This window comes from Pezoporus wallicus, unplaced genomic scaffold (assembly GCF_028554395.1).
Source record: "Pezoporus wallicus isolate ANWC-B61680 ecotype Strahan unplaced genomic scaffold, APGP_CSIRO_Pwel_v1 contig_6488, whole genome shotgun sequence".
NCBI classification, from domain to species: domain Eukaryota; kingdom Metazoa; phylum Chordata; class Aves; order Psittaciformes; family Psittacidae; genus Pezoporus; species Pezoporus wallicus.
Window position 1 is genome coordinate 662393 of NW_026641738.1, and position 26705 is coordinate 689097.

At 42.3% G+C, this 26705-nt stretch overlaps 1 long non-coding RNA gene across 2 annotated transcripts; it reads right to left on the bottom strand.

Annotated features, from left to right (window-relative positions):
- Positions 1 to 25869, bottom strand: LOC130607717 (uncharacterized). 2 transcript variants are annotated; one of them, XR_008974315.1, is made up of 6 exons: positions 25480 to 25869; positions 13529 to 13705; positions 3939 to 4015; positions 1868 to 2001; positions 892 to 1012; positions 1 to 539 (listed from the first exon to the last, which is right to left on the bottom strand). It is a non-coding gene; the product is annotated as an uncharacterized LOC130607717 (long non-coding RNA). The 2 variants fall into 2 exon arrangements; XR_008974316.1 differs by lacking the exon at positions 3939 to 4015.
- Positions 25870 to 26705: the final 836 nt, after the last annotated feature.

Sequence of the window (26705 nt, forward strand, 5' to 3'; positions counted from 1 at the left end):
GTCATAGAACATCTGGTATTAGCTTTGATTTAAATATCCTTCTGATATGCTAGAATTTGTAAAATTATTTTGATAAAGAGCATTTGGCCTACACATCTTGATGTGTGTGGTAGTAACACAATAGTTCCTGAGAATTAAAGTATACCATTTTTTGACAGAAGAAAAATTTTTTGGTGGTATTGTAGATGGCGTCTAGTGTCACGTACCTAGGACTAGCAGTAATACCTCTAGTATGACAAAGCTAAAACCATGACACACTTCCACCATTTTAAGCATACTGGCACATGATTTTAGAAGCATTGCTTCAGACTAGGATAAATATAGATACCAGACACAACTCCACATTACTTGTCGTACCTCTATAATGAAATTTAGGGAAAGGCATATTCCCCTGCACTCCCAGAAGTTGGTAAGAGCCTTCCTGAAGGGTGGGTTTGATCTTCGGAGGCGCACGTTTCCATTGCAGCTTTTCTCAGCCTTTTTGCACAGCTCTGTTGGGAAGTGCCTTAGTTGGACCTTCTGAACAAGCTCTTGTTTTCCTGCAATAAATAATCTCCGCTTATTCAGTTCCACTTAGCTTCACAAGCTCGCTCTGCCCTCTTCCTCCTGTTCTGCTTCTGTTCCTGCCACCTGTCCCCAGAGTTATGGCTTCGGCAGCTGAAATCCACCTCTGTCTTCCCCTATCACCTCACAGTCAGCCGAGGGCACTGAAAACTGCACCAAACACTTCCTTAGCACCCATGTTACCATGCAAGAGACATGATGAAAGTTGTGGAAATTATTCAACATATGGTTTAGACTCATGGGGGTTGGTTGGGCACCAAAAGCAGAGATGCCAGTAAGAGAACAATGCGGTTCAGGTTCAAGGTTCAGACTAGGGAAATAACTAACCTGAGATAAGGAAAACCAGCCTATCTTGTGCTATTACTATAGAGGAAGTTTCATGGAGAAGTCTGCTTTTCAAACAGAAGGGAGATCCAGACAGGAAGAAAATTTGCAAGGACAGCTGATACTGGAAGAGGAAGATGGCATTTAGGATTTGCAAAATCAGCAGGCAGTTTTTGGATACAAGTAGCCCATATGGATGGAAGTATCCCTAACAGTCCAAAAAGAGGAGGTGATGCAATTGCTGGGTGCGTTGCTTGCAACCAGCATTACTGCAACAGAGCCACTCCAGACAAAAGCTCATACATGGTCCTTGCAAGGTCCTTCTTACTTCTTTGTATGGGCTTTCCCCATCTGCTGCCAGTTGGGCAGAAAAGAAGTCACTGGAAAGCCTCAAGTCAGCTTCAGCAGTGTGACAAACGAGATGCTCTTTCTTCTTCCTACTCCTCCCCAGGTCTGGTGTGTGGGGCCCAGGTTTTGGAGGTGTGAGGAGGCCATGCAGGACCCTTGGCCACCCCTGGGCAGGCATGAGGACAGAAACCCCTGCCCTGGATGCCCACGGCAAGCTGCGGTGCACCTGACCCGTTCAGTGCCCTCAACCCCAGCACTACAATCAAAGCAGAAAATCAGGAATCTTCATCCATGGCTGAGTTTTTTTTAAGCCTGGGAGTTTCACATTTTCTAGATTTTCTCCATGACCACAACAGTTAAATATGTATTTCCTTTTTAATTTAACCAGTGCTGGACACCTGTCTTCTGAAACTGGGACTTTAATTCCCCCTTGTTCCCAGCTAGTCTCTCCCTTCTGTATCTCCTCCTCCTCCTCTTCCTCCCCTACAGCATCCCAGCACTCATATTTAGGAAGATTTATGCTGGAGCTGTCAGCAATATATTAGGAGCAGAAGGTGATATTCAAGTAAAGGCCAATGCAGTGCAGAATTGCAGAGCTGGATGCAAGAGCAAACAGAAAGGAAGCACTTACCATAAGGTGCTTTGCATCAGAGCTGGCTGTACATTTTTCATCTAAGCAAATTTTCACTGAAAATTATTCTCTTCTTGGTCAAACTTTTCATGAGAGGTGTCTGCTTTTGCATTTTGACTTCAGATAACTGAAGGCTACAAAACAAAAGATATTCCAATCAGCACAAATTCCAGCTTTCAGCCAAATTGTGTTTGACAAAAATCTGTCATTTCTCAGGGAAGAAAAGAACCTTTTTTCATCCAGTACTATTTTATAAGCCTACAGTATACAATGCCTATTGTTTTTAGTGCTGTTAAACCTCTTACCGTATTTCAGTACTGCAGCTGGCCATCATGCTTGTATTTGTATATTGAATATCTGTGGGGTAGATTACTTCATTGCTTTGTATCAGTTCCCCAATTGGAAAGGGGACATACGTCTTGTCTGCTCAGCTGATAAGCATAGTGACTGCTGTCTCTTACTGTGCTTGGGTACAGCGCCACCTAAAATGGGTCACCAGTTTCAATGGGTGCTAATGTTGTGCTGATGTCATGCAAGCAATAGAAAATAATACTCTTATTAAATGAGTATCTTCTGATCAGCTCCAGAGCAGGCAAAGAAACACATGCTCGGAGTTTTTTTCCCAGAAACAGGCCACATGAAACAAATCTCCCTGGTTTTCTAACAGTGGCTGATGTTCATAAATCTATGTATGTCCATGCTGTTTGCTGAGCACAGTGAGGACAGGGGTATCATGTGAGATTATTTGTGCACTAGTGATAAATATCACATTGGTATGAGGAGAACTCAATACTCATTCCTTCCCATTCCTCCAACAGCTCTCCAGATCATTCTGTCTCTTTTTTTTTTCTCCTTTCTCAAAAGTATTTTATTTTTTCCACTGTTAGTAGGAATCTCCATTGTATAGTAGTGCCATTGCATGGTAGCTGCTCTAAACATGCTTCCCTTCAGCAGGTCTGAGCTCAAGTTTACCATGCAGAGGAACTGTATTTGCAGGACTATTATCCTTGAGTGCTCTTCCCAGAACAAACCAGTTTAGATTTGCTGTCTTCCCCCAGAGGACAGAGGCTGGTAGAAGAGGTCTGGAGGGGCTCCAGCAGTGCTTGCATGTCCCATCCCCATCATAGCTAGTGCAGGGCAGTAGGAGGTTTCTGCCCAGTCTGCCGTTCATGCATTGACCAAATCCTGAGGTCTCCACAGAGCCACTGTGTAACAGTACCAATGGTACCGAAGTGTGGATGATACTGTCTGCTTGCTTTACTCCTCCTGCCTCTGCTTTCAGGTCCTGAAAAGGCTCTTCCACTGGCTTCCCGCTGAACTTGAACCCTCAGACAATAAGTAATGCAGACCAAGTTCTGGAGGTGTGCAGGAACAGTTTAGCACTCAGATTCGGGACTGAGCTCTAAACAGATTGCGGTAGTTTGGTGCATGTAAGGGTCCTGATAGCAAGGGATGTTACAGTCATACAAAACTTGCTGGCTCCCTTGCGTCTCACGTCTACGTATCTGTTGTAATTGGCTTTGGTTGCATCTCTGAACTTTGCCTAAAGCACGTAACACTCATGAATCTGCAAAATTGGACTGGAAGTCTCCAGAGAAGAGGATTACCCAGGAGAATTTTAGTATTTCCTGCTTCCAATTGGGCTGGAACCAACACAAAACCAGCTATAACAGTATTTGGCTCTTGCACGCCTGGTCCCAGCCAAAAGGCAGGAAATTTAGAGGTATGTAAAGATGAAAAATAAATGATGGGAGATTGGGATGAGGAACAGAGCCAAGGTTTTGAGAAACTAAAGGGGAAAAAAAATCAGTTGGGTCAGTTCTTACTTGTTTCTGAAGCATTTTGCTAACCTGCAGGGCTAGGTCCTCCCCTCTGCATGACACCTGGACTTTCTTACAAAAGAAGAATCCCTAAAGGCTAGATCTGGGGGCTTTGGCACTGTTTTATACCTCCCTGAAACAGAATAAAACTGCCAAGTCAGACTGGGATCTACCCCAGAGTTTGTATTAATTAAATTATTTATTTAGCTGATAATTACAGGCTCCCTGGGCCTCACTCTCCTTGTACACACACAAGTACTGTTTGGAGACCTCTGCTGAATTCAGAGGAAAATGTAATCTTCTCACTGTTCTTCAGCAGACCTGGCAACTGTTAGAAAGGCCATAACAACTCTGCATTATTACAGATCCATACATAAACACAGCATTTCAGACAGAAACCACCTATCAAGATGAACAGTGGGAAATTGTTTTGTGTGCATGCCTGGAAATTGAGTGTTTAGATGTAGCACCGCAGTTTTTTGCTGCTTGTGACCTCCCTCACCAGCACAACAAATTGCAATTTGTCAAGGGCAGGGATGGATTTGTACATCTATGGAGCATCAACACAGGCTCTTGGGCTACTGGTTGCATTACATAGTTGCATGCAAAATAGAAAATTGACCCTTTTAATAGCAAGCAAGGACTCCAATAGCAATTACAGGGCATCCCAAGCAGTTTGTACCTAGTTACATTAAGGTGGTGATGCAGATGGCAGAAAGAGCCCTGTGGTTGTGGAGGTACCTGGCAAAGTGCTACACTAGCTTCTCTGGATCAGTTCAGCCCGGCTGGCACCATACTGTCTGCACCTGTCAGGAGAAAGCCTGGTTAAGGACTGCTGCTCTATACTCAGAACTGTCAGTAGCTTCTTTTCCTCTCTTTGATACACTCAGAATTGTATCCTGGCCAAGTAGGCCAGGTTGAATGGGGCTTCAGGCAACCTGGAACCACATGATCCTTTAGGTCCCTTCCAACCCAAATCATTGTATGATTCTATGATTTATATTCTTAGAGCCAAACCTACATATATTATGTATTTTTGCCTTTACTCTTGGGCTGGGTAATCCAGTGTAGACGAGGGGCATAAAGGTCTCATGTGCCATTACTATTTGTATAAAACACCCTGACCTACTAATAATAGTTCACACTAGGTGATGAAGGGGCATCTCTTTGCTTTTAAGCTATATGTGACTGCAAAGTGTGTAAGTGCAGCTCTTCCCCTGAGATAGTGTCAAGCAACCAGCAGCTGAGGCTGCCAAGGAATTTGCTTCTACAGCTGGGAGAGAATGTGGATAAGGATGATAGCTCTGGTCAACACCACTGATAACCCCAGCTGCCTGCTGCATGCTCAGCACCAGGCCATTGGGCAGCATGGGGGTGGTAACTCTGCAAAGATCCTGCTCCTGGGTCTTCCATTTCCACAGCCCTCTGGCAGATGAGAGGACTGATAGCTCTCAGCTGTTTCTGTATTTTGGTATGCAGCTCAGAAATCTGGCTATATTACTCTGTTGAGTCAGACCATGTGTATCTTGATAGCTGGGGATGTTCATCCACTCCTGAAGAGAGGGAATAATCTAATTAGATTCTTGCTAGCCATAAATTTGGAGTAGTCACAAGTAACATAAATAACTGAATATTTTCAACCCAGGGATATGGGTTTCATATCCCTGGAAGATAACTGCCTAAATGTTTGGGTATTGGTCCTCTAATTAGATACATGTTTTCCTGAATCCATTCTATCATGTGGAAAAAGACTTAAAAAAATCGGTCTTGAGTGATAGCTTGCTTTAGTCTTACAGTACAGTCACCAAATGAAAGTTCTTTTAAAACCTACTCTAGTCCCAGTTTTCATCCAACCAAGAAGGGCCAACCCAGTTTTCATCCAACCAAGACCCTGGGTCTTCGAATACCAGGGGTCAAATTAAAAATGAGACTGCATATTCAAGAAAAAAAAAAGTCTTGGTTTTAGACTTACAAATAAAAGCACAAATACCCTTGGTTTAACCTTCTTGTAACCATTTACTCACGATGTACTTACGTTGTCATCCAAATGCTTAAACAGAAAAGCTTTCCCCCATGGCAGTGACCTTCTCTCTGTTTTCTGAGGTCTTGTTCCCCAGATTCACATGTCAGGAGAACATATAACTCCTATAGCACATGCTACCAGACCACCCCATTTGTAGTTTTACTACATTTCTGTCAAAGAAAATGGGCAATGGCTTTGCCTTCAGCTGTCTCTTTTTACTGGCATCTTAACTTCAACATCTTTCACCACCTGGGGCTTAAGAGGCTTCTTAAAATTGAGAAAGGACAAGTCCAGCTCTTTTTTTTTCCATAAGCCTGTGCTGTGCAGGTCCCACTTGGTTATCAATGGCAGTGTTATGAAAGTTCAGCAAGGCTAAACACTCGTTAACTACTTACAAGCTTTTTTGGCTCAGCAAGTAAATCCTTCAACAGTTCTGCTTGCTTATTCTGCTATCCCATTAGACAGGATAACTTTTGGGCTAAACAAGAAAGGTTTTCACAGCCATGTGCCTTTGCAAGCAGAAAATTCTGACTGCTTAGGGCACATTTCTTGCAGAGCCCAGGTGGCTATTTATACACAACAGGTTTTTCCATTCCAAAATCAGAATGCAACTCTGAGTTGCATAAGGTATCCTAAGGACCACAGCAATACAGATAATAAATAATCATCTCACCCTAACACATACCCTGAGGTCAGGAAAGCAGATTGGTTGTTGTTGCCACTTCTTCTTGGAGAACACCTGCCTCCTTTTCCTTCAGAGTACTGGCAGAACAGGAGTACTGAACTAGATCTACTGATGGCTGGTGTTAAGGGGAAATTCAGCCAGCATCATATTATGATCACTTTGGCCCACATTAATCTCACTTGAACTCCAGTTAAGTCCCTTGTGAACTTTATGACCAAATCACTTTTGGGGTCCAGCAAGAGCTAGGAAGCCCATGATTTAGAAATGGCAGTGGAATTTAGGTCAAATGATGAGTCTTATTGGCTGTAAAGTTTAGAAGTTAAATCCTTACCTGGATGAAGTAAATTGTCATTTACAACAAATATCCATCAGCAGTCTTGCTTCGTTTTCAGTCGGGAGCATACCTGGGCCTGGGTAATAGGTTTGTAAGTTTCTAAGGACATGAAGGAGAGGCTTTCTGCAACCTCAGTAGTACCTGCAGTGTTTCTTTGGTATAGTGAAAGCTGTGAAAATGAAATATTCCTTTTGCTCATTATATTCCACCTTCAGAGCTTACCAGTGCTCCACACAGTCACTAGTCTCTGAAGCAGCTCAAAGTCAGAATGTTCAGATCCTTTTCTGTGGCATGCACCCAGACTAATCATTGTACCTATCACTTCTGCAGCTAACTCCCTTTCACTGGAAACTCTCAGCTGAAGTCAAATTCTGTTGAAGATGATCCATGGATCCATACACTTCAGCTTACAAATTTTTGTTTTCTTTCTTCCTCTTCAAGCTGTTCCTACTTTTCAGCAGTTTCTATAATCTTTCTTCCTTCACCCAGTTCCGATCCCTGCTGGCATGTCTAGTAGCCTGTCAACCTCCATTTTCCCTTCTCTCTCCTTCTGTTTCCTTGCGGGACACCCTTTTGTCTCCAAAACCCCCTTATATCATCTTTCTACTGATCACTGCTAAATCTTCTCTTCCCCAAACCAATTCCTCTTAGCTCAGGTTCACATCTTTGATACTGCTTCACTGACATCTTGCCACTCCCTTGGCCTAGCTGGCAAGAACAGACCCATTTCCCTTCCTGTGCCCTCTTCATTCCTCCAGTCTTTCCTCTGTGTGGAGTTTCTACAGTCTGGACCTTCTTCATCTTCCACATAACCAATAGCCCTATCTTAAGTTTTATACCCAAGTCATCTGAAACTATATCTGTGTTTTCACTCATTAGTCAGGCTTGTGAGAGGTTTGGATTTCATTTACGTCTAGAGAATCATAGAAACATAGAATAGTTAGGGTTGGAAACGACCTTAAGGTCATCTAGTTCCAACCCCACTACCATGGGCAGGAACACCTCACATTAAACCATGTCACCCAAGACTCCATCCAATCTGGCCTTGAACACTGCCAGGGATGGAGCATTCACAACTTCCCTGGGCAACCCATTCCAGTGCCTCATCACCCTCACAATACAGAACTTCTTCCTTATATCTAACCTGAACTTCTCCTGTTTAAGTTTGAACCCAGACTGTATGGGACATTAGTTGCCTCCGAAGCAGTGCTTTGAGGTTAGGTGGCAGGTTAAAGTCTAGCTGCCAGCCCAATGTGGGGAAGAATCCTGCCCTCCTCAGGGTCTGCATTGAGGAGGGAATGTTTGAGAAAGAACCAGGAAGAAGAGCTCTCCAGCCCAACTATATATCAGCAATACTGGAAACACCATGAAGTTGGAGGAAAGTTCACTTGATATAAGGCATTGTTTAAACTGTGAAGGTTATGTATAAAACCAAAGCTCCGGCATGGATGTTATTCCACTTAGAAGTATCTGTGTCCAGCAACTTAGGGTTTTGGAAGAAGTTAAAATGGAGTTAGGAGAAGGATGCCTTACAGGGTTTAGTTTTGTTACAGTCCTCTGTACTCCCTTCTCATCCCTCTTCAGCCCACTTAGTAGCAGAGCTCACCCTCCTCTTCCACATTCTGTTCATACTCCTTTTCCTCCTTGAGCAGCCACTGTGCTTGCAGGAAAAGCTTGGATAGGATTTCAGAAACTTGGGTAGGATTGGAATTCAAAGGATTCTCTCCTTTGATTTTTGTTCACAGCTTCAAACTCATCCTTTGTATCTTCTAAACTTCAGTCTTTTATTTGGACCCAAAGTACTAGCAGTAGCACCTTTACTGGTTACTTTTCCCTTCTCCTAAAAATGATAGAAAACATAAAAATAATCAAAATATGTAAAAAATAAAAATTTGTATTAACTAAAACTAATTAGCACTCTAATTTCAATCCACTTTCTTGGCAAAAACAGTTACATCTGGCATTCTTCTTCATTATTTTCATAATTTCTGCCTCATAAGAGAAGCCACTGATTAATTTCAGTAAAATCAGGCAGATGTAAAGAAACCTCAAAATATTAAGTTCAAACAATTGCTTAATTTTAAGTAGTGCAACTGAAGCTATGAATTCAGTGATTGGGAAATCACCAACTAAAATGAGGAGAAAGACACTAAACAGAACTTCTGCCTATGGAAAAGCTGCAGTAAGAACTGATCATCTCTCAGACTGTATGCTGCTTTAATAATACTTACCTAGGTTTCCATTTCTTACTTTTAAGCCATGTGTTTAATTTGTTGGGGGTTTTCCCTCATTTTCAGGGAAGGCACTGATTTCACTTGTTGTAAGCTTTTATTTTTCCTTTCAAAAGCCAAATATCTGGTCATCCCAACAGTCTTGTGGGGAATTTGTCATGCATCAAGCTGCACAAACTCACAAACTTGGCCTTAATTTTTAGACCATTCACATACTGGTCTATTGTTTCTGCAGGAGTCTGATATCTGGTAATAAATAAAAAATTACATCCAAATGTCACATATTTCTTGGAGCTGAAATAGTTCTGGAACTGATCCATTAGTAAAGTTAACTTTGTGTTATCCTTTTGCATCACAGAGATGAGAGTACTTCCAATACATCATGCCCAATCACATGAAGGAAAGCAGATGCTTGTCATTTTCCTCACCATCTTGCTGGTACATAAATACCATTCAAGTGTTTGTCTCCCCTTTGTCCTATGTTAGGATAAGGCCTCTAAAAAACCCCGTTTGTCAAGGTGCCATATGTCTGATATTCTCACCATCAGTCCAGTGTAATAACAGTCCAGCTGTGCTGGGGTCACAGACACTTTGTCCAGGAACAAAGGCAAGGCATGAACTAACATGGTGTTTGCAATTGCTCTAGTCAGCTCAGCTAGGAGAGTGAAGTCCTTGACATAAATCAGAGTACCATGTAAACTGCTCTAATCTGGTTAATCTGGTACCTTGCAGCAGTCACGTATATCACTATAATGTTTGCCTATGCTAGAAAACCAGATCATTCAAGAAAAAAGACCTTTAAGAGTTAGGGTTGCTAACACACTGTTAAATACTCAACTCGGGCAGACACCATCATGTTTAGCATCGTGGCAGCTGGTCAGCCCATGGGTTTAACCACAACCAGCTGATGTGATGTTAAACACAACAGTCCCTGTCTGTGTTCAATGTTTAGCAGCATGTTTAACATTGTCTTAGTTACCAAGATTCCTTGGGGTTGTGTTTTATCATGATGCAATTTTCCAGTGTGGAAGAGCTCCAAAAGGATAGATTTTACAACCATTGGAAGATAGGTCAGAATATAAAGTGACAAAGAGGAATAGGTGGGTTTAGGCAGTATGCTTGGCTTGTGGCTATTGAAGAGATCTTCCTCCTACACGTGATATTGCCACAGGTACAATCCCGGGAAAAGAGATCCTTTGTTTAAGAAGGAGGCACTGATAGCAGGTATTTTTCCCTGCTGGGTCTTCCATTGTGGAGCAGCCTCCACCTTTTTTTATGAAAAACCTCAAATTAACTGACTTGGGGGCATCCTGGCAGGATGCATCTATTTTCTTAGTTTTTATTGGAAATGACAGGTTGAGCGAATCAAGATGGCAAGTTGAGGGAGCCTCCTGCTTTGGCACAGGAACTGTTGCAGTAGAGCAAATCAAGATATCTTGGATTTTTATCCATAGCTGTGTGTATATTTAAAACAATTACCCAAGTGTGTGGAGTCATCCTGATGGGTGCTTTTTAAATAAACATGGAGAAATAGCTGAAGCTAAACACATTACGTCATCATATAACTCCTGTAGTTTGAATAGTCCGCTGAGCCTCTTCCCAGGTATTTAAGGAGCAGCAGTATTCAGCCCTCAGATAAACTTTGGAGAAGCTTGGGCCTGGGTTAACAACCAAGTTTTGAATCTTGCCTCCTTTATCTATTAGGAAATAAAGTCAATATTTGAACAGAACATTCCTGAACTTTGAGAAATTATGAGTATGATTCAAATAGGGTGTTGGACCTTTGTTTCCTCCAATTTTCTTCACTGAGAGTGGTGGGTCCCAAGGTGACAGGTCCTCGATTCTTGAAACAGTTGCAATGCAATGGGTTACAATGGATCCTTAGATTCTTGATGCAGGTTCCTGTATGAACCTTGAAGCTCTTCCGCCAAACACTGCAAAACCTGTCCAACTTTGCAAAAGTAAACCTCTGAAAAATATATCTAACTATGCCCTGTGCCCTTCTTTTGCTTAATAAACAATGGAAAATTTTAAGGAGAAGAATTCATGTTCCTGAAACATTAAAATTAACTAAAATATGTAATGTCAGGGAATGTAAACATAAGGCACCTTTCACTAGTGGCATGTCAGCTCATAAAGGCGATTCAAATTTAAGTGAAAATAAGTTGTCTTAGAGACATGTTTTAGAAAAATAGTTGTTTATTGGAAAAATACTTTCCGCCCTTACATTTGCAACCATACTGCCTATGCACAGCAGGACAAAGAAAAACAAAATTCTGTTGACTGACATTTTCTGGCTTTTGAGTAAAACAGGCCAAACGATAGTTGGTGGCTTGATCCAAAGTGTCATGTGAACGACAGTGGATCAGATGTAAGACCTTACTATTTTAATACAGTCCCAAGCAAAATATAAATAAATAGTTACCTTAGTACTTACATGGTTTAGGAAATTAGTCTATAAATTGTTATTGCTTACTATTCTCCTAACTCGTCTTTAGGAATAATACAGGGATGTTGTACGGGAGGCTAGGGACCAGGTTAGGAAAGCTAAGGCCCAGTTATAATTAAACTTTGCTAGGGATGTTAAGGATAACAGGAAGGGATTCTATAGGTACATAGCAAATAAAAGACAGACTAGGGACAAAGTGAGCCCTCTCTGGAAGATCTCAGGAGAACTGGCTACCCTGGATTTGGAGAAGGCTGAGGTTTTGAATGACTTCTTTGCCTCGGCCTTCACTGGCAAAGGCTCTGATCACACCACCCAAGTCTTGGAAGAAAGATGCAGGGACTGTGAGAATGAAGACCCAAGGCCCACTGTAGGAGAGGAACTGGTTCTAGACCATCTTAAAAATCTGAACGTGCACAAGTCCATGGGACCTGATGAAATCCATCCGCGGGTCCTGAAGGAGCTGGTGAATGAAGTTGCTAAGCCACTGTCCATCATATTTGAAAAATCATGGCAGTCAGGTGAAGTTCCGGACGACTGGAAAAAGGGAAATATAACCCCCATTTTCAAGAAGGGGAAAATGGATGACCCAGGGAATTACAGACCAGTCAGTCTCACCTCTGTGCCTGGCAAAATCTTGGAGCAGATTCTCCTGGAAGGCGTGCTAAGGCACACGAAAAACAACAAGGTGCTTGGTGACAGCCAGCATGGCTTCACTAAGGGGAAATCCTGCCTGACCAATTTGGTGGCCTTCTATGATAGGGCTACAGAATTGATGGACGGGAGTAGAGCAGTTGATGTCATCTACCTGGACTTGTGTGAAGTGTTCCACACTGTCCCACACGACATCCTTGTCTCTAAATTGGAGAGTCATCAATTTGATGGATGGACCACTCAGTGGATAAAGAACTGGCTGGATGGCTGCACACAAAGAGTTGTGGTCAATGGCTCAATGTCCGGGTGGAGACCAGTAACGAGTGGTGTCCCTCAGGGATCAGTGTTGGGACCGGTCTTGTTCAACATCTTCGTCACTGACATGGACAGTGGGATTGAGTGCGCCCTCAGCAAGTTTGCCGATGACACCAAGCTGTGTGGTTCGGTTGATACGCTGGAGGGAAGGAATGCCATCCAGAGGGACCTTGACACACTTGTGAGGTGGGCTGATGCCAACCTCATGAGGTTTAACCATGGCAAGTGCAAGGTCCTACACCTGGGTCGGAGCAATCCCAGGCGCAGCTACAGGTTGGGCAGAGAAGAGATTCAGAGCAGCCCTGCGGAGAAGGACTTGGGGGTGTTGGTTAATGAGAAAATGAACATGAGCCAGCTTCAGTGCGCGCTCACAGCCCAGAAAGCCAACCGTATCCTGGGCTGCATCAAAAGGAGCATGACCAGCAGGTCAAAGGAGGTGATCCTGCCCCTTTACTCTGCTCTTGTGAGACCTCACCTGGAGTATTGTGTGCAGTTCTGGTGTCCTCAACATAAAAAGGACATGGAACTGTTGGAACAAGTCCAGAGGAGGGCCACGAGGATGATCAGGGGACTGGAACACCTCCCCTATGAAGATGGGCTGAGAAAGTTGGGTCTGTTCAGCTTGGGGAAGAGAAGGCTGTTTGGAGACCTCATAGCAGCCTTCCAGTATCTGAAGGGGGCCTATAGGGATGCTGGGGAGGGACTCTTCATTAGAGACTGTAGTGATAGGACAAGGGGTAATGGGTTAAAACTTAAACAGGGGAAGTTTAGATTGGATACAAGGAGGAAGTTCCTTACTGTAAGGGTGGTGAGGCACTGGAATGGGTTGCCCAGGGAAGTTGTGAATGCTCCATCCCTGGCAGTGTTCAAGGCCAGGTTGGACAGAACCTTGGGTGACATGGTTTGGTGTGAGGTGTCCCTGCCCATGGAAGGGGGTTGGAACTTGATGATCTTAAGGTCCTTTCTAACCCTAACTCTTCTACGATTCTATGAAGACCACTTCTCGAGTACATCTGCACATACTGAAAATCTCTTACTTTAGGCATTCTTTTTGAAAACCTCGACTCTTGGACAGTCGTCTTGATGCAGATACAGCAAATTATCTGTTCCTGTTTGGTCCTTTTCAGCAAGCCAGCTGCCAGATAAGACTTACCGCAGTGCTTTTGTCACTTGTAGATCTACGTCAATGTGGTTGCAAATTCTGGAAACTCAAGACATGAAGATAAACTCTTGTGAAGTGTGATGACGTTTCATGCTTTTCAGCAGGGAACAAGTCAGACAGGAGCCAGCTGAGAGAGCCAGCCACCCTTGGTCCTGGCAAGAATAGGTCCTGTAAGGAGACAAAAGGAGTCTGTAGGCAAAGTTCTGGTTTTCTTTTGTTTTGTTTAATTAATGTCCCAGACAATTATGTGAAGACAATATCTGATTTATCAAGCAGTTAGGATATTATCAAGGCTTCCAACACAGCACTGTCATATATAGTGTGGTGTACATAAAGGATATCCTCTCAGGAGCAGTTTCAGTAAGTGAAAGGGTTGGAAGCTACGTAAGGTAAACAAGGCTGTTGGGAGTTTTTTCCTGGTGTAGCCACACTTACCGTTGCCAAAAAGTAGGCAAACTTTTGCCTCCAAAAATAAAAAGTGATTATACTCTGTCTAACCAAGCCTACTCTTAACTACAGCACTGCCTATCACAAACAGAAGGGCAGATATGTATTATGTGGTATTATTTTTGGAAAGTTTCCATTCAGGAGTTTGCAAGAATAATACGGGTGTGTTGCTGGTGCAGAGCTGAGTGTCTCCATGAGTGTGAACTCATGGTCCTGTAGACCACTGCATTATTATCTTTGCAGCTTTGTATGGGCACTGGACACTGATTTTTTATTCACCAGAGTATCACCCAGCTCCACTGACATCTGTAGATGCTTCTGCACAGACTTCAGTGATGATTCCAGGAATGATGATCTTTGCCTAGCAGATCACATGCAGTCAGCAAGGCAAGAGACTGTGTACTTCCCTCCACATTCAGCTATGTTTACCTATCCTCAGACAGGCCCCTGTGATACTTCTGCATCTGCTCTGCCCAGACTTTTTCTGCATCACTAACAAGGACAAACTTTGGTCCAACTTTCAGTCTTCTGTGCAATCTTGAATAGGGATGATATCATAAGCTCTGTGACAGGAAGAGCGGGAGTCTCAGCATGGCTGGTTTGCTAAGGTATCTTTGGCTGAAGACCAAAATCCTAGCCTGCCTTCATTACATGTGTACGTGAGCAGGTCTGATCCCCATCAAATGGTGTTTCATGTCTGTTTTTCAAATGGTGAATAAATAGGCTCTTACACCAGGCAATTTTAATCTAATTTTGTCTCTGCTACTGGCATCTGCATGATCTTGCAGAAGTCACTCCATCTCTTCATGCCTCTGTTTCTCTGCTTCTCCTCCCCATCATCCTTTGACACCTTACCAGTTGAGCTGCTCAGTTTCAGGTACTAGGGTATCACAGGGTCCCTAATGTGCTTACAGTATTCAGCCCTGACTATAATTTGGAACTCCTGGCACTTTCATGCCACAAACAACAACAGCCCAGTATGGGTGATTGCAGGTTTTAATTCAACAGTAAATGAAGGGGTCCTGGATGTGTGCTCTCTTTGCACTAGCAGTTGAATTCTTTGTGTGCTGCTTCTGACTCATCCAGATGGGTTTTAAAACCAGAAATTACAAGGTAGGGTGCAAGTTGCTATAATGTGCCTGGATGCACACTTTTAACTTGCTGTATGCTTTACGAAGTATCCTAAGCAAGGGCATGTTGAACTTTTGCCTGTTAGGCACACTGGCAGCTTGTCAGGGTCTCAGCCAATTTGAATTAATTAATTAGCACAGCTACGTTATCCATCTGGGAGCCCTCTAGGCTTCAGGTTCCAATATGCTCTGTTTCATCTTGAGGAGGGGAAACACTGTTTAGTCACGACAGGGCACTGTATTGTGGCGTTTGGGCTCCATGGGTTCATCTCAAGAATTAAAATGGGCAAACAGCTGCAGGCTATCACATAGCACTTCCTGGGTGACTGCTTGGTGATGTGCAAGATGCATAGGAGAGATGGCTGGATCTCAGTTTTGTGTTCCCCGGCATTTCAGTTCCCCACTAGCAAAATGGCAATAGTAACACATAGGGTTCCTGGCTAGTCTGTTATCTGGAGCATCAATTATTTAGAGGAACGTATGTTTCCAATATTTTTCAGCTGCTAACCAAAACCACTGTGTAAATCTCTGAGTTTGAGTCAAGCACAGAATTTATATAGCAAGTATTCACAACAATGTTTGTAGAGATAGCAAAACACACCCAATTCCAGTAACCTAAGAGGAGTCACAATTCTAACCCTGGGATAAACTGCAAGTTTCATTTGTTCTCTTTAAGTAAACTTTTCCTGTAATATTTCTACACATTGCAAAGAACAGTCACTTTTCTCAGGAAAAAAAATTCCCTCTTGCTAACAAAATTGTGAGATTTGTTCAGAACAGCCAAGTCAAAAACATGGGAACAAAATTTTTTAAAAAGAGGACTGAAACAACCCCCAAGTCACAGGTACAACTGCTTTGTCCAGCTGCTGTCTGTTGTCTAGAGAGTGTCATATTTCATAAATTAAATACATCTTCCTTGTAAATATGTTAACTGTCTTTTGACAGGCCCCAACTATCTTCCCACAACTGAAGAGCCCCAGGCCATGGCAAAGACACAGCATTTTTTCAAAGTCCCACCTACTGTCACGCTTCTTAGGCATAGCATTGCTTTTTCACTCTGTTTTCCAGGTCACAAATGACACAACACAGTAGTAAAATATTAGCCAGTTATCACAGACAAAAGTTTTGCCTTGTAAATCCTTTTCCACACTCAGAGTTGCACTGGTTTAATTAAAGGTGTGTTTTAAAATCAAATTAGTTAAGCCAGTGCAAATACTGGAATCTATTTAAAGTAGGTTTGTATTGATTTAGCTTAATCTGATCAGGAAATGACTTAAACTAAATTGACACAGAGCAGATTTAAATCAGTCTGAGTGGCCACATCTTGTGTCAGTTTAACTAAATCATTCTAAAACCAATTTTGTGTGGACCGCTGTTGTGCTACGGAGGATGAGCTAAAGAGGTGACTGAAATAACCAGATAAATGAATAACAATTAGGACCTGATTCAGCACTGCAATACTTCCGTGTAAGTCTGCTGTCACAGTGTTGTAGTTGTCCACAGCTGTAGTAAAACTCGGAATGGAGCATGGTTTGATAGCGCTTCCTCTAGGCATTTTGTAAGGTTTCCAACCTTAAAACGGGACAAGCTATTTTGGACTTTTTTTTAAATAGCCCTGGCAGTAATTCTCAGATACAGTAATTTCCTGAGTCTCATAGTCATTTTTCATTTTTTATTTAAAATTTCTGAAAACTTCAAGCTTAGAGTAAACAATAATATTAAACCTTGCTTGACTCCTTTTAAGAATTATTGCTTTCTAATCAAGGTTGACAGTCTTTCCTTTCTAACACAAATGAGGTAAGCACGTTTTCATAAATAGTGCATTTCCATCCAAGATCTGCTCTTTTAATTATGCTTAGGAAAGCAAGGGGGGAGGGGATATCGCATTTTCAAATAAAATTCCCCTAAATGAAATCCTACAGAAGCTTAAGGTCTGAGGTAGGTTTCTTGTGGTGCTTTTATGTTGTAAATACTGAGGTTTTAGATTACTTTTTAGCTTTAGTCACCAGCAGAGCTGGCTTTAAAATAAAATGAGAATGCTGAAACAGCTGTAGCAGTGTACATGAGTCACTTGGACCTTGGCAGAGATGTGAACATTAAGGTAGGAGTATCGCTGCTCTGCAAGCTAACCAAGATGCCTTGTTGTTGGGTGTACCCCCAGGCAAAAAATGAATGATATCTGCTAGTCTCATAACAAACACCATGCTGCAGAAAACCAAGCAAGGCATATCAGTGATTTTTTTTTTTTTTTAAACAGGTGGTCACCAGTGTTTAGGGGTTAAATAGGTCTTCCAGTGCTATTACAGGCAGGCAACAGGAATGGGTATTGTAGAATCAGATGTGCATGTTGGAGGGTCTGTCCTGGTGACCTGCATGAAGAGGGAGGAAAAAGACACTTGTCTAGACGAGCTCAGGCTGTAACAGAGGTGGCAGAAAGATGAACATAACACTGATAAATTGGTTTTTTTGGAGGCTTCACTGAAAATCAGCACAGATGGCTCTTTCACCCACACCCTAGCAAAAATTGTGATTTATGGTTGGAGGCAGCAAGTATGTTGCCATGAATTATGGCAGTTTAAGAAGCTCACATTTGTAATTGGGAGCTGGCAATTATTTACCATGAAATGTGATCATTACTGTCAGGTGACGATGACATTCCCCTGCTTTATGCATTCAGTAACTTTGAAGACTCTGCATGAACTCTTTGGGGGATGGAAAGAGGAGAGCTGGCTTCTCTCCATCACCGCTACCAAAACGGGTGTGTGTTTTGGCAGTATTTTTGCTTGGAATGTTCAATTCAGATTAATTTCAACCTCTACTGTCCCAAGTGTATGCTGGTGCCACTAAACATACGTGTTTGCCAACTGTGAAGTGCAGGTCATGTCATTCAGCATGGAAGTGAAGTGATTCCTATCTATCTCCCCTGTGTGTACCTTTCAGATTAGCTCCACTGAGATCAATGGCATTACAAGTGTTTAAAAGCAGCAGTGGTGAGAACTGTTCTATTCTATTCTAACAGTCCCCAGAGAGGCAGTAGATTATCAGGCAATTTGGGGTGAGAAACTGTGATTGTTTGGTCATTTAATAATCATCTTAAGTAAAGAGGCAGCATCACATTCTGACTGCAACCGTTCACATAAACATGGAAGCAGCTGGGAGGTACTGAGAAGAAAAGGTCCTTTTCTCTCCAGTCACCGCTCTCCCTACTCAAGGGATCGATTTTGTTTGGAGCTGTGTGAAGCAAGCCCATGTTACAATATTTTGGGATGCAGGTCCTTCTGAGACTGTGTTGTAGCTGGTTCTTCTTTTTATCTAATTCATAGCAAATACATATGACTATCACCATTATTAATCAGAGATTTCATAGACTTAGATTTCATTTCATTAGATTTCATAGATTTTATTTCCTACTCTTATGAAGTTAACACATTTTATTTTCTACAATAGAAGACAGGCATTTTTATATTTTATATTTTCCTGTGTACCTGGCATCTTAATTGTCCCTTCCATGTATATATTGTAAATTCAAACTACTTCTGAGAGTTTCTTGATTCCCATAATACCAGCCTCACAGTTGTGTAAGGACAGATGTCTTCTCCATTTTACTAACTGATTGATTGCTTATTTGTTCGCCTGTGACCTTTCAAATTTCACCTCTTTATGAAAACATTTTCAGTCTTAGGAAGAGTAACATCCTGAAAAGAGTATTCATGCCAAGAAAAAGAGACTAATTTTATTTTGCTGAATTATCAAGTCTCTCAGAAAAAAATTACAACCTTCATCCTTCAAGAAAATACAGATGGGCAGACCACATAGGGATTTGCTCCTACACAGGTGTAGATTGCCACAGTCTGGTCAGCCCAGAGGTACCATTTTCCTTTCATCTTGGTGCAACCTTCAGTGAAAATCCCTACTCTTGGGCAATCCTGTTTTACCATCTGCCTTTGCTCCTGAGCAGCCCCATTCAGCCAGACCTCACTCTGACAGGTATGTAAACATTCAGTTAACAGAGATGCTGACCTCTTCAGGATGTAAGTCCCTTACTTGAGTTACTCTTAGTTCCCTGCACCCTGTTTTTGCCTCCCCCAAAACTGGTAGTGCCTTCATGAGACTGTGAAAAAAGCAGAGCTAGGCAGACAGCCCAGGAGATTGGCCCTTGGGCTCCCAGTGACTGCACAGCATGCCATTTGCTGGATGGATGCTGTTATACATGTTAATAGATTACTCCTCCGTTGCTGTAATTTTTAAATTTCTCCATCTATATGGAATTTTTCAGGCACATTTCATATCCAGGTGGCTTCCTTTGTGCTTTCACCATAACAAGTAGCATGGGGGAGCAGGGAAATAGCTGCATTGCCCCTAAAATTCTTGATTATTTTCAGACTATAGTTCTTTAAGAAATAGGCTGGTCTATGCATAGTGTGCTAGGAGGCAAATGCACACATGTGAGGGAGGAGAACTAGTATTTAAAACCCATAGAAGAAAGAATTTAGTAACAAAAATAAAATGGGAACTACTTCTAAAAGTAAGTTCTGGCTTATTTTGCATTTTTAAGGCATAACAGACTCCATGTCTTTTCTCTTCATGCGATATCTCTAAATTTGCCTTAAAAAGGAATTTAACTGTCAAAAGAATAGCTGGGAAAAAATCATTTATGCCTGAACAGCTCACAGCAGATATGAAAAACAAGCAAGAAAGAATAGTCTTTGTCCTGCTCATTACTTTGCCATATTGACAAAGTTCTGTGATGTTTCCCTAACAGCCACCCTTTTAATTTTTTCTCAGTGACTTTTTCATGCAAATGCCTGCTTTGGTGCTGTACCAGTGAGTCAGAGCATCCTCAACTCCTGGGACTCAGAGCAACTCCTCTAAGACTAGGCAATGCCTCAGTCCAGTGCTGGGTTATCATCTGGAGTGAAAGCCTCTTCTGTGCATTCCAGCACTTGTTGGGAAGAGGAGACATACTTTTGTATATACAGTGGTTGCTAAATCTAATGGTGTGTTATTGTGCAGACTTTCTGACCAGCTGTAACTTGCTAGGTGTAAGACCCTGTTATTATTGTCTTATGCTTTATTTTAGGGACATTAACCTGCCTGTATGCTTCTTCCAGTGCCTTACAGGTAACCTTCCATGCTATGCCAAGCTAAAGACTTCTCAATAAAAGACTCTTTGTCAGACTTCATTTAAAACATTTGTTTTTAAATTCTCCTCCTCTTTTCTGCCCTCTCCCATACCCTCTCTCTTCCTCTTTTTCTCCCTCTTTCTTGGCTTTTGCTTCTCTGTCTCACTTCTCTGTCAGAAAGGGTACCCACCCAGGAAGAAGGGTAAGGAGATATCACCTGTAATCTCTGCACTGTTAGGATCCCTCAGTGGTTTGCTGGGAGCACCAACAATAAGTTCCTCCATTAACAGAAGTGGACTAGGCAGTAGCCTCTTCCTAAATTTTGAATCAGGGCTCCAGCAACAAGCCTCAGTTTAACTAGGCTCCTGTGGGTTGGAAAAGGAGCTGGTAACCAGGCAAACCTCCTCCACTCCCCATCACCAGCACTAGCAACAGGCAGGATCTAGTTCTCAGGCTGAAACAGGAAAGCAAATAGACACAAATCCTGATGTCAGGTGGGGTCGCCATCAGAACTATAACCAGCCTTATTCCTTCCTTGTTAGAGCTCTTGAGACAGGAGGAGAGGGGAGAGAGGAGAGGAGAGGAGAGGAGAGGAGAGGAGAGGAGAGGAGAGGAGAGGAGAGGAGAGGAGAGGAGAGGAGAGGAGAGGAGAGGAGAGGAGAGGAGAGGAGAGGAGAGGAGAGGAGAGGAGAGGAGAGAGGGGAGAGGAGAGGAGAGAGGAGAGGAGAGGAGAGGAGAGGAGAGGAGAGGAGAGGAGAGGAGAGGAGAGGAGAGGAGAGGAGAGGAGAGGCCAGCAGGCAAGAACACAAGCAAGGAATTAAACAAGACACAATGTAAAGAAAAAAGCACCTAAAGAAAATGTGTATTCCTATTAGATTATTTCCTGTCATCTTTTGTCCCTTTACAGTTCAGTCACAACATGATGATCAACATTTTTCCTAGTTTTCCAGGCCTTCACTGGCATTTTTTCACTCCCGATATCATTCAGTACCTTTTTAAAAATCTTTTCATCCAAAACATTTCTCTCTATACCACAAATGACCTTTTTAGAGCATTTTTTCACCTAGGTGCAGCCATGCGTGGTCGAGCGTGATAGAAAAATTATCTGGAAATAGGGCCCTGGGTAAGGTCCAGAGAATCATATCAAACTAGTAGTGCTTTCAGTTACACATTTGATGATAAAGGTATGTGAGGGCCATGAGGCATTTGGTATTGGATAGTTGTTTACTAGGACAAAAATGTGAGGAGACAGTAGATCAGTGTCAGGAGGAATTAGACCTGTCGTTCTGCTGACCTTTGACTAACCTGGAGACTGTCGCTTCTCATTTCTATGCTTTTCTATCATTTGTCTGCTTTCCTCCACAAAAGTCCTCAAAGCATGCTGCATGTTTATACATTGACCAAAAAGTGCCAGCCTGGATTAATGACTATTGCAGATGCTATATTGTTGCATCACTATATTGCAAAACAGATTGCAAGAACAAATTGCCCTTGCTAGGTTAACCCTAACAGAAGGGAGAGCACAGTCACCAAGTTCTTCACACCCAAAGCTGGCCAAGGATATCACATGGAAAATCACACATCCAGTGGAACTGTACACAGGATTTCTGACCCACAACATTCATGCTGCTCTTACTTGGGCTGGCCATGATCCTGTGACTGAGCAGGATTGTTGGCAATGATCTTTCCCCATGAACTTTCCCCATGAACAGAGGGCTTCTTCCTGCCAGGATCACCACCTCCTTTCTGACCCCACTTCTCTTTTCCATTACTTCTTCTTTATGGGACCCCTTCCTTTTGGGCAATTCTGCTTTCCAGGAGACCAAGTCCTAGAAATCTAGAAAGTTCATGTGCCAAAGCACAACATGTGATCAGTCTTCTAATAGGCGTCTCTGGCCCACATCTCTTTATTAACTGGAGAATTCAGGACATGTTACTTTTGTTTAGCCCACAAATGACAAGCAGCCTGTACCAGTCACTGCTAGTAAGTAGCAGGCTTCTGCTTGAGACTTTGAACCTCATTTTGGGGTATTCACACACACGCATACAATTATCTGCTGCCTGTTAGAATTCACAGTTTAAGCCATTTTCAACCCACAGCATCCACAGTTCCTTGTCCAGTGCTGGATTAGTTGGCCAGGAATAAAGCTTGAGCTTTGAAGATTTTCACTTAATTGGAACATCTCCTCTCCCACTGAGCTCACTGGTGTTCAGTAGGGAGCTGGATTTCTGCTCACACTGCTCTCCCCAAACCTTTTGGTAGGGCTTCTGTACTGCCTGCAGAAAATCTGTAGGAACTAAGTGTCCCTGACACAAGTGAAATTCAGATGAACTTGGCCAACTTGGGCTCTCATGGGCTGCTCTTCACCCAGAACACAGGAAAAGTTATTGGTCAGCCAGAGTGAGGGGAGTGGGATTTTTTCCCAGTTTGGACTGAAATTCATGACAGAGATTAATTTTATTTCTTTTTTTTAACCAGAGGAATAGGCTCTGACCTGGTGGAAATCCCGTGACTCATGAAAAATTCGCGAGACCCGGACATGCTCCACATTCCTGACCTATTGGAGCACTCCCACCAGAGCTGTCATCACAGAGCCAGCCATCCAACTAGGAAAGGGAAACCATACCATGTGGCTTACAGTTAGTGTCATTTCTTAAATGTTTTCAAGAGAAATGACAATGTGCCTGAAGTGTTTCCAGGGTGAAATATATCAACAAAATTATTCATTATGAATAATTCTTCCAGCAATATTTCCTGTCACACATTAGGATCAAAAAGTGGAAAAGGATGTGAGAGAGAAAGCAAGAAAGAAAGAAAAGAAGGAAATTCTCCTCCCACACACTCAGAAGATGTGTCATTTCTGGATTGCATCAAACAGAAAGGAACCCAATAATTATGATTTCACATTTCCAGCAGAACTAAGCCCAGTCTCACACAAATAGCCTCACTAGTTAATAAGCTGCTAGCCCGTCAACCTAACCCTGAACATGCTATAAAGAACAGACCCAGCAGGCTACCAGTGCTAATTCTGGTTGTGGCTAGCCCTCATGTTTAGTTTTCATTAACCCTGTATAACTCAGGTGTTCATTAAACCTATTATTCACTTTATCTTCTAATGTGCTCATCCTGATGTGTCTTCAATGGTCAAAACCCAGACTGCATGTTTACAAAATGAGAGGGGGGCATCAGCAAAGAGCCTGATTTATGTTAGCTTATGAAATTATGACATCTTACAGATATTTTTCTTTATGTAAACCTGAGCCTGCTATGGTTTAGCCAGGAACAAAGCTGCTGAGTGGCCTTCTTGTGAGCAAGAGTTGACTTCTGGGATAGATGGTCCAAGTCCTGAAATACTTGGCAGATCTGAGCTTTGTTCCCAGTCAGAAATGAAGCAAGATTTTACTTGCTTGACTACTACTTCTCAAGAGTTGTGAGACCTTCCCCTAGGAAGCACCTCATTTTTACAGTGATTTGAGTTAATAGAAGTGCACAAAGCCAGAGCAAAGCTCAGACTGACATCCCTGGAGCTGGCTCTGCAGAGGTTTGGCCACTTTTTCAATAGACACAGAGACATTCAAGTTACAAGAAGCTATAGAACTTTCAGCTCAGTGACCCTGTCTATGCAAAAGACTGTTGCAGCAAAACTGCTCTGGTAAGAAGTCTTGTTCCAAACTAAAGTTCACACAGCAGTGAGACATCTGCATGAAGCCAGGTCCTGAGCACATGTTTAAGTCAATGTAAGCAAGCAGACCTTCTGATGTCAGAGGAACTGCTCCCAGGAGTTACTGTACTTGTGTGCCCAGGTCACTAAGCACTGGATGTCAGCGTGTCCTGCAGCAGCACAGTGGGTTCACAGCTAGGAGAAATTCTGGTTTGCATAAATATTTTTTTATTTTTAAAGTAGTATATCAGCTTTTTCAGTGTCTCCCTGAAAAAGGAGATTCCTGTCTCACAGAACACAGCAACAAAAGGGAACATAGAGATTTTTATAGCTTTTGTCATCTTTTAATGTTATTTTATGAACTGCGGTTATAGCAGTTTCAAATTGCAGCCATTGCTTGCTGCTTTGTTTCTACTTATCGGATTCAAAGCCAAAATTAAAAGTAGAGCTAGCATGTTTGACATGCTTCATCCTGTGCAAGAGTACAACCTCTAACAGCTAGGAAGAAAACATTGAATTAAAAAAAATAAGGAAAGAAAGAAAAGGAAAGCAAAGCTCTTAGTTTTAGGGAATTAATATTCAAAAGCCACGATACATGGCTCTGAAAGTAAGTGGAGTAGCTGTACATTGCAAAGACTAGTGTATGCCTTTGACATGCTAAATAATGATATCTCCTTATAATGATGTGTTAATGTAAGGGGAGTGATTTTGCAAAATTTTATGCCTTATTAAGGAAATGATTCAAGCCCAGGAAATGTGCGGGTTAAGTACTTGCTTTCATAAACATGGGTTATGGTGGAAAAAAAGATTTTAGATATTATGTGGAAAAAATGTAGTAAAAAGCGCTGAATTAGCCCATTCCATTACATTGAATTGTTCAGCAATTATGGTCATCCCCCAGCCTAGAAAATTAAAGTATATGATGAAAACCCAATCTAAAGATACTCACTGCTCTGCTACTGAAGACATAGCATATCATGCCTAAAAGACACTTAGGGCTTCAATCACCAAAAAAAAGTTCTATGAGGAATAAGTTTAAACCAGCTATAGTCCCAGCCCGGTGCTGCCCTCCTCTCTTTCCTTTCACTTCCCGAGCCACTTACACAAACAGGAATTGCATCAGACTGTGGAGGGCTCAAACATGCTCTTTGGAAGTGGAAGATTTCCTGCAAAACTTTAAGACTGCAAGAGCAGGCTTTTGTGCTCTTTGCTTCGAAAGGCAGGATCAGGCCACAAAGCAGCATGATAGGGATGGCCCATCATGCTAGGGAAGGAAAATGTGTCATGATCTGATCTGGATGGAGTGGAAGAAATAATTGGCAAATATTTGTTTGAACTTAAAAGCCACTTTGTATTTCACTGCTTTCCCTGTGCCATCATGTTCACTCACCACAACCATCTTGTTCCTGGATGGTATGTAAATGAATGGTCATGAAAAGTACGCTTTTCATGCACCTGCTTGAGCAGTGTCTGCAAGTCCTTTTCAGGCTGCAGAGCTATCTGCAGCATGGCTTTTGAACGACACTGATTTTCTCAGCTCTATTTATGATCTAGTGTTTACTAGAGACGTTCACACCTACTGGGTATTAGCTTAGCATATCTTTCTCTTTCAGCTCCAAAAGGCACTCACTGATCCTTCTTTTTTGGTTTCTCTCAGTTGCCTCTCCCCAGTGTTTAGAAACAGTAACTTTAGCCAGATTTTTTTTTTTCCCCCTAAATTTAAAAATAATAATGTGGCTCCTCACTATAAAATGTCTGTCTCCTCCACTCCCAGCCTCCTGGGGCTGCCGTGGGCATGGTCTGCAAATTAAGTGGAGGCACTCAGCCCTCAGTTCAGCTCTAGTCAAACATTAGCTGCAGTGTTTACCCTTGTGTAATCTTCAGTTTTGCATTAATTTAATACTGCTCAGCACTTTTTTAACATATTCAGCAACTCCGTGGTACATAGTGCTTTGTGTCTGTATCTCCCCCACCAAACCAAGTTTTGATTTGTGACCAAACTCATCAAAGTAAGATCCTTGCAATACTTTTCTCCGTCTACTTTGATCTTTACATAATAAAAAAAAGCATGTTGCTTTATGTGGTAATTCAGCTATACTCTGAGGGTTTTTTCCCCCTTAACTTCAAAGAGAGCAAATAGGAAATTGTTTTCATTTTTCTTTCACATTTTACAAACAACATGTTCTTGTTGTTTCTGAGCAGCAGAAGAGAGTAAGCATCTCCCAATTAATAATTCCCAGGTAATATCATGGCCTCATGTAAGCACAGATCTCAAGAAATTCAGTTCATAACACAAACAAATAAAATTCTCTTTGAAGTTCTGGCTAAAGGACAGCCAGAAACAGAGTAGGAGCACATCATCATTCTTAATCAGCTTTCTATCTTTGAACCTTCTTCTGAGCAAAATAAAACAAACAGAAATCTTGGAGTATTTAGTTAGAAAGCCACTCACCTCCTGGCTTCAAAACTGCAAAATCCCACTGCACTGGAAAGAGCATCAACTAATGCCACACAACCCAGAGGTCTCACCCCAGCCCTGTTACAGGTAATCCCACAGAGAAGAGGGAAGAGATTTTGCTAAAGCAAGGACTGAAGTAAAGTCAACACCAGACCTTGGGCTTTTTGGCTGTCCAAATAAAGATCTAGCGTTTCACACCCACGAAGGACACTTGTATAACTCCCACTACACAGCAGAGCGGGCAATCAGGCTCTTACATCAGCATTTGAATTGCATGATCTTTTCTCGGCTGGTGAGGCACATCAGCACATGCCTCAATCCCACCTACACTGATATTAATAACTCTGC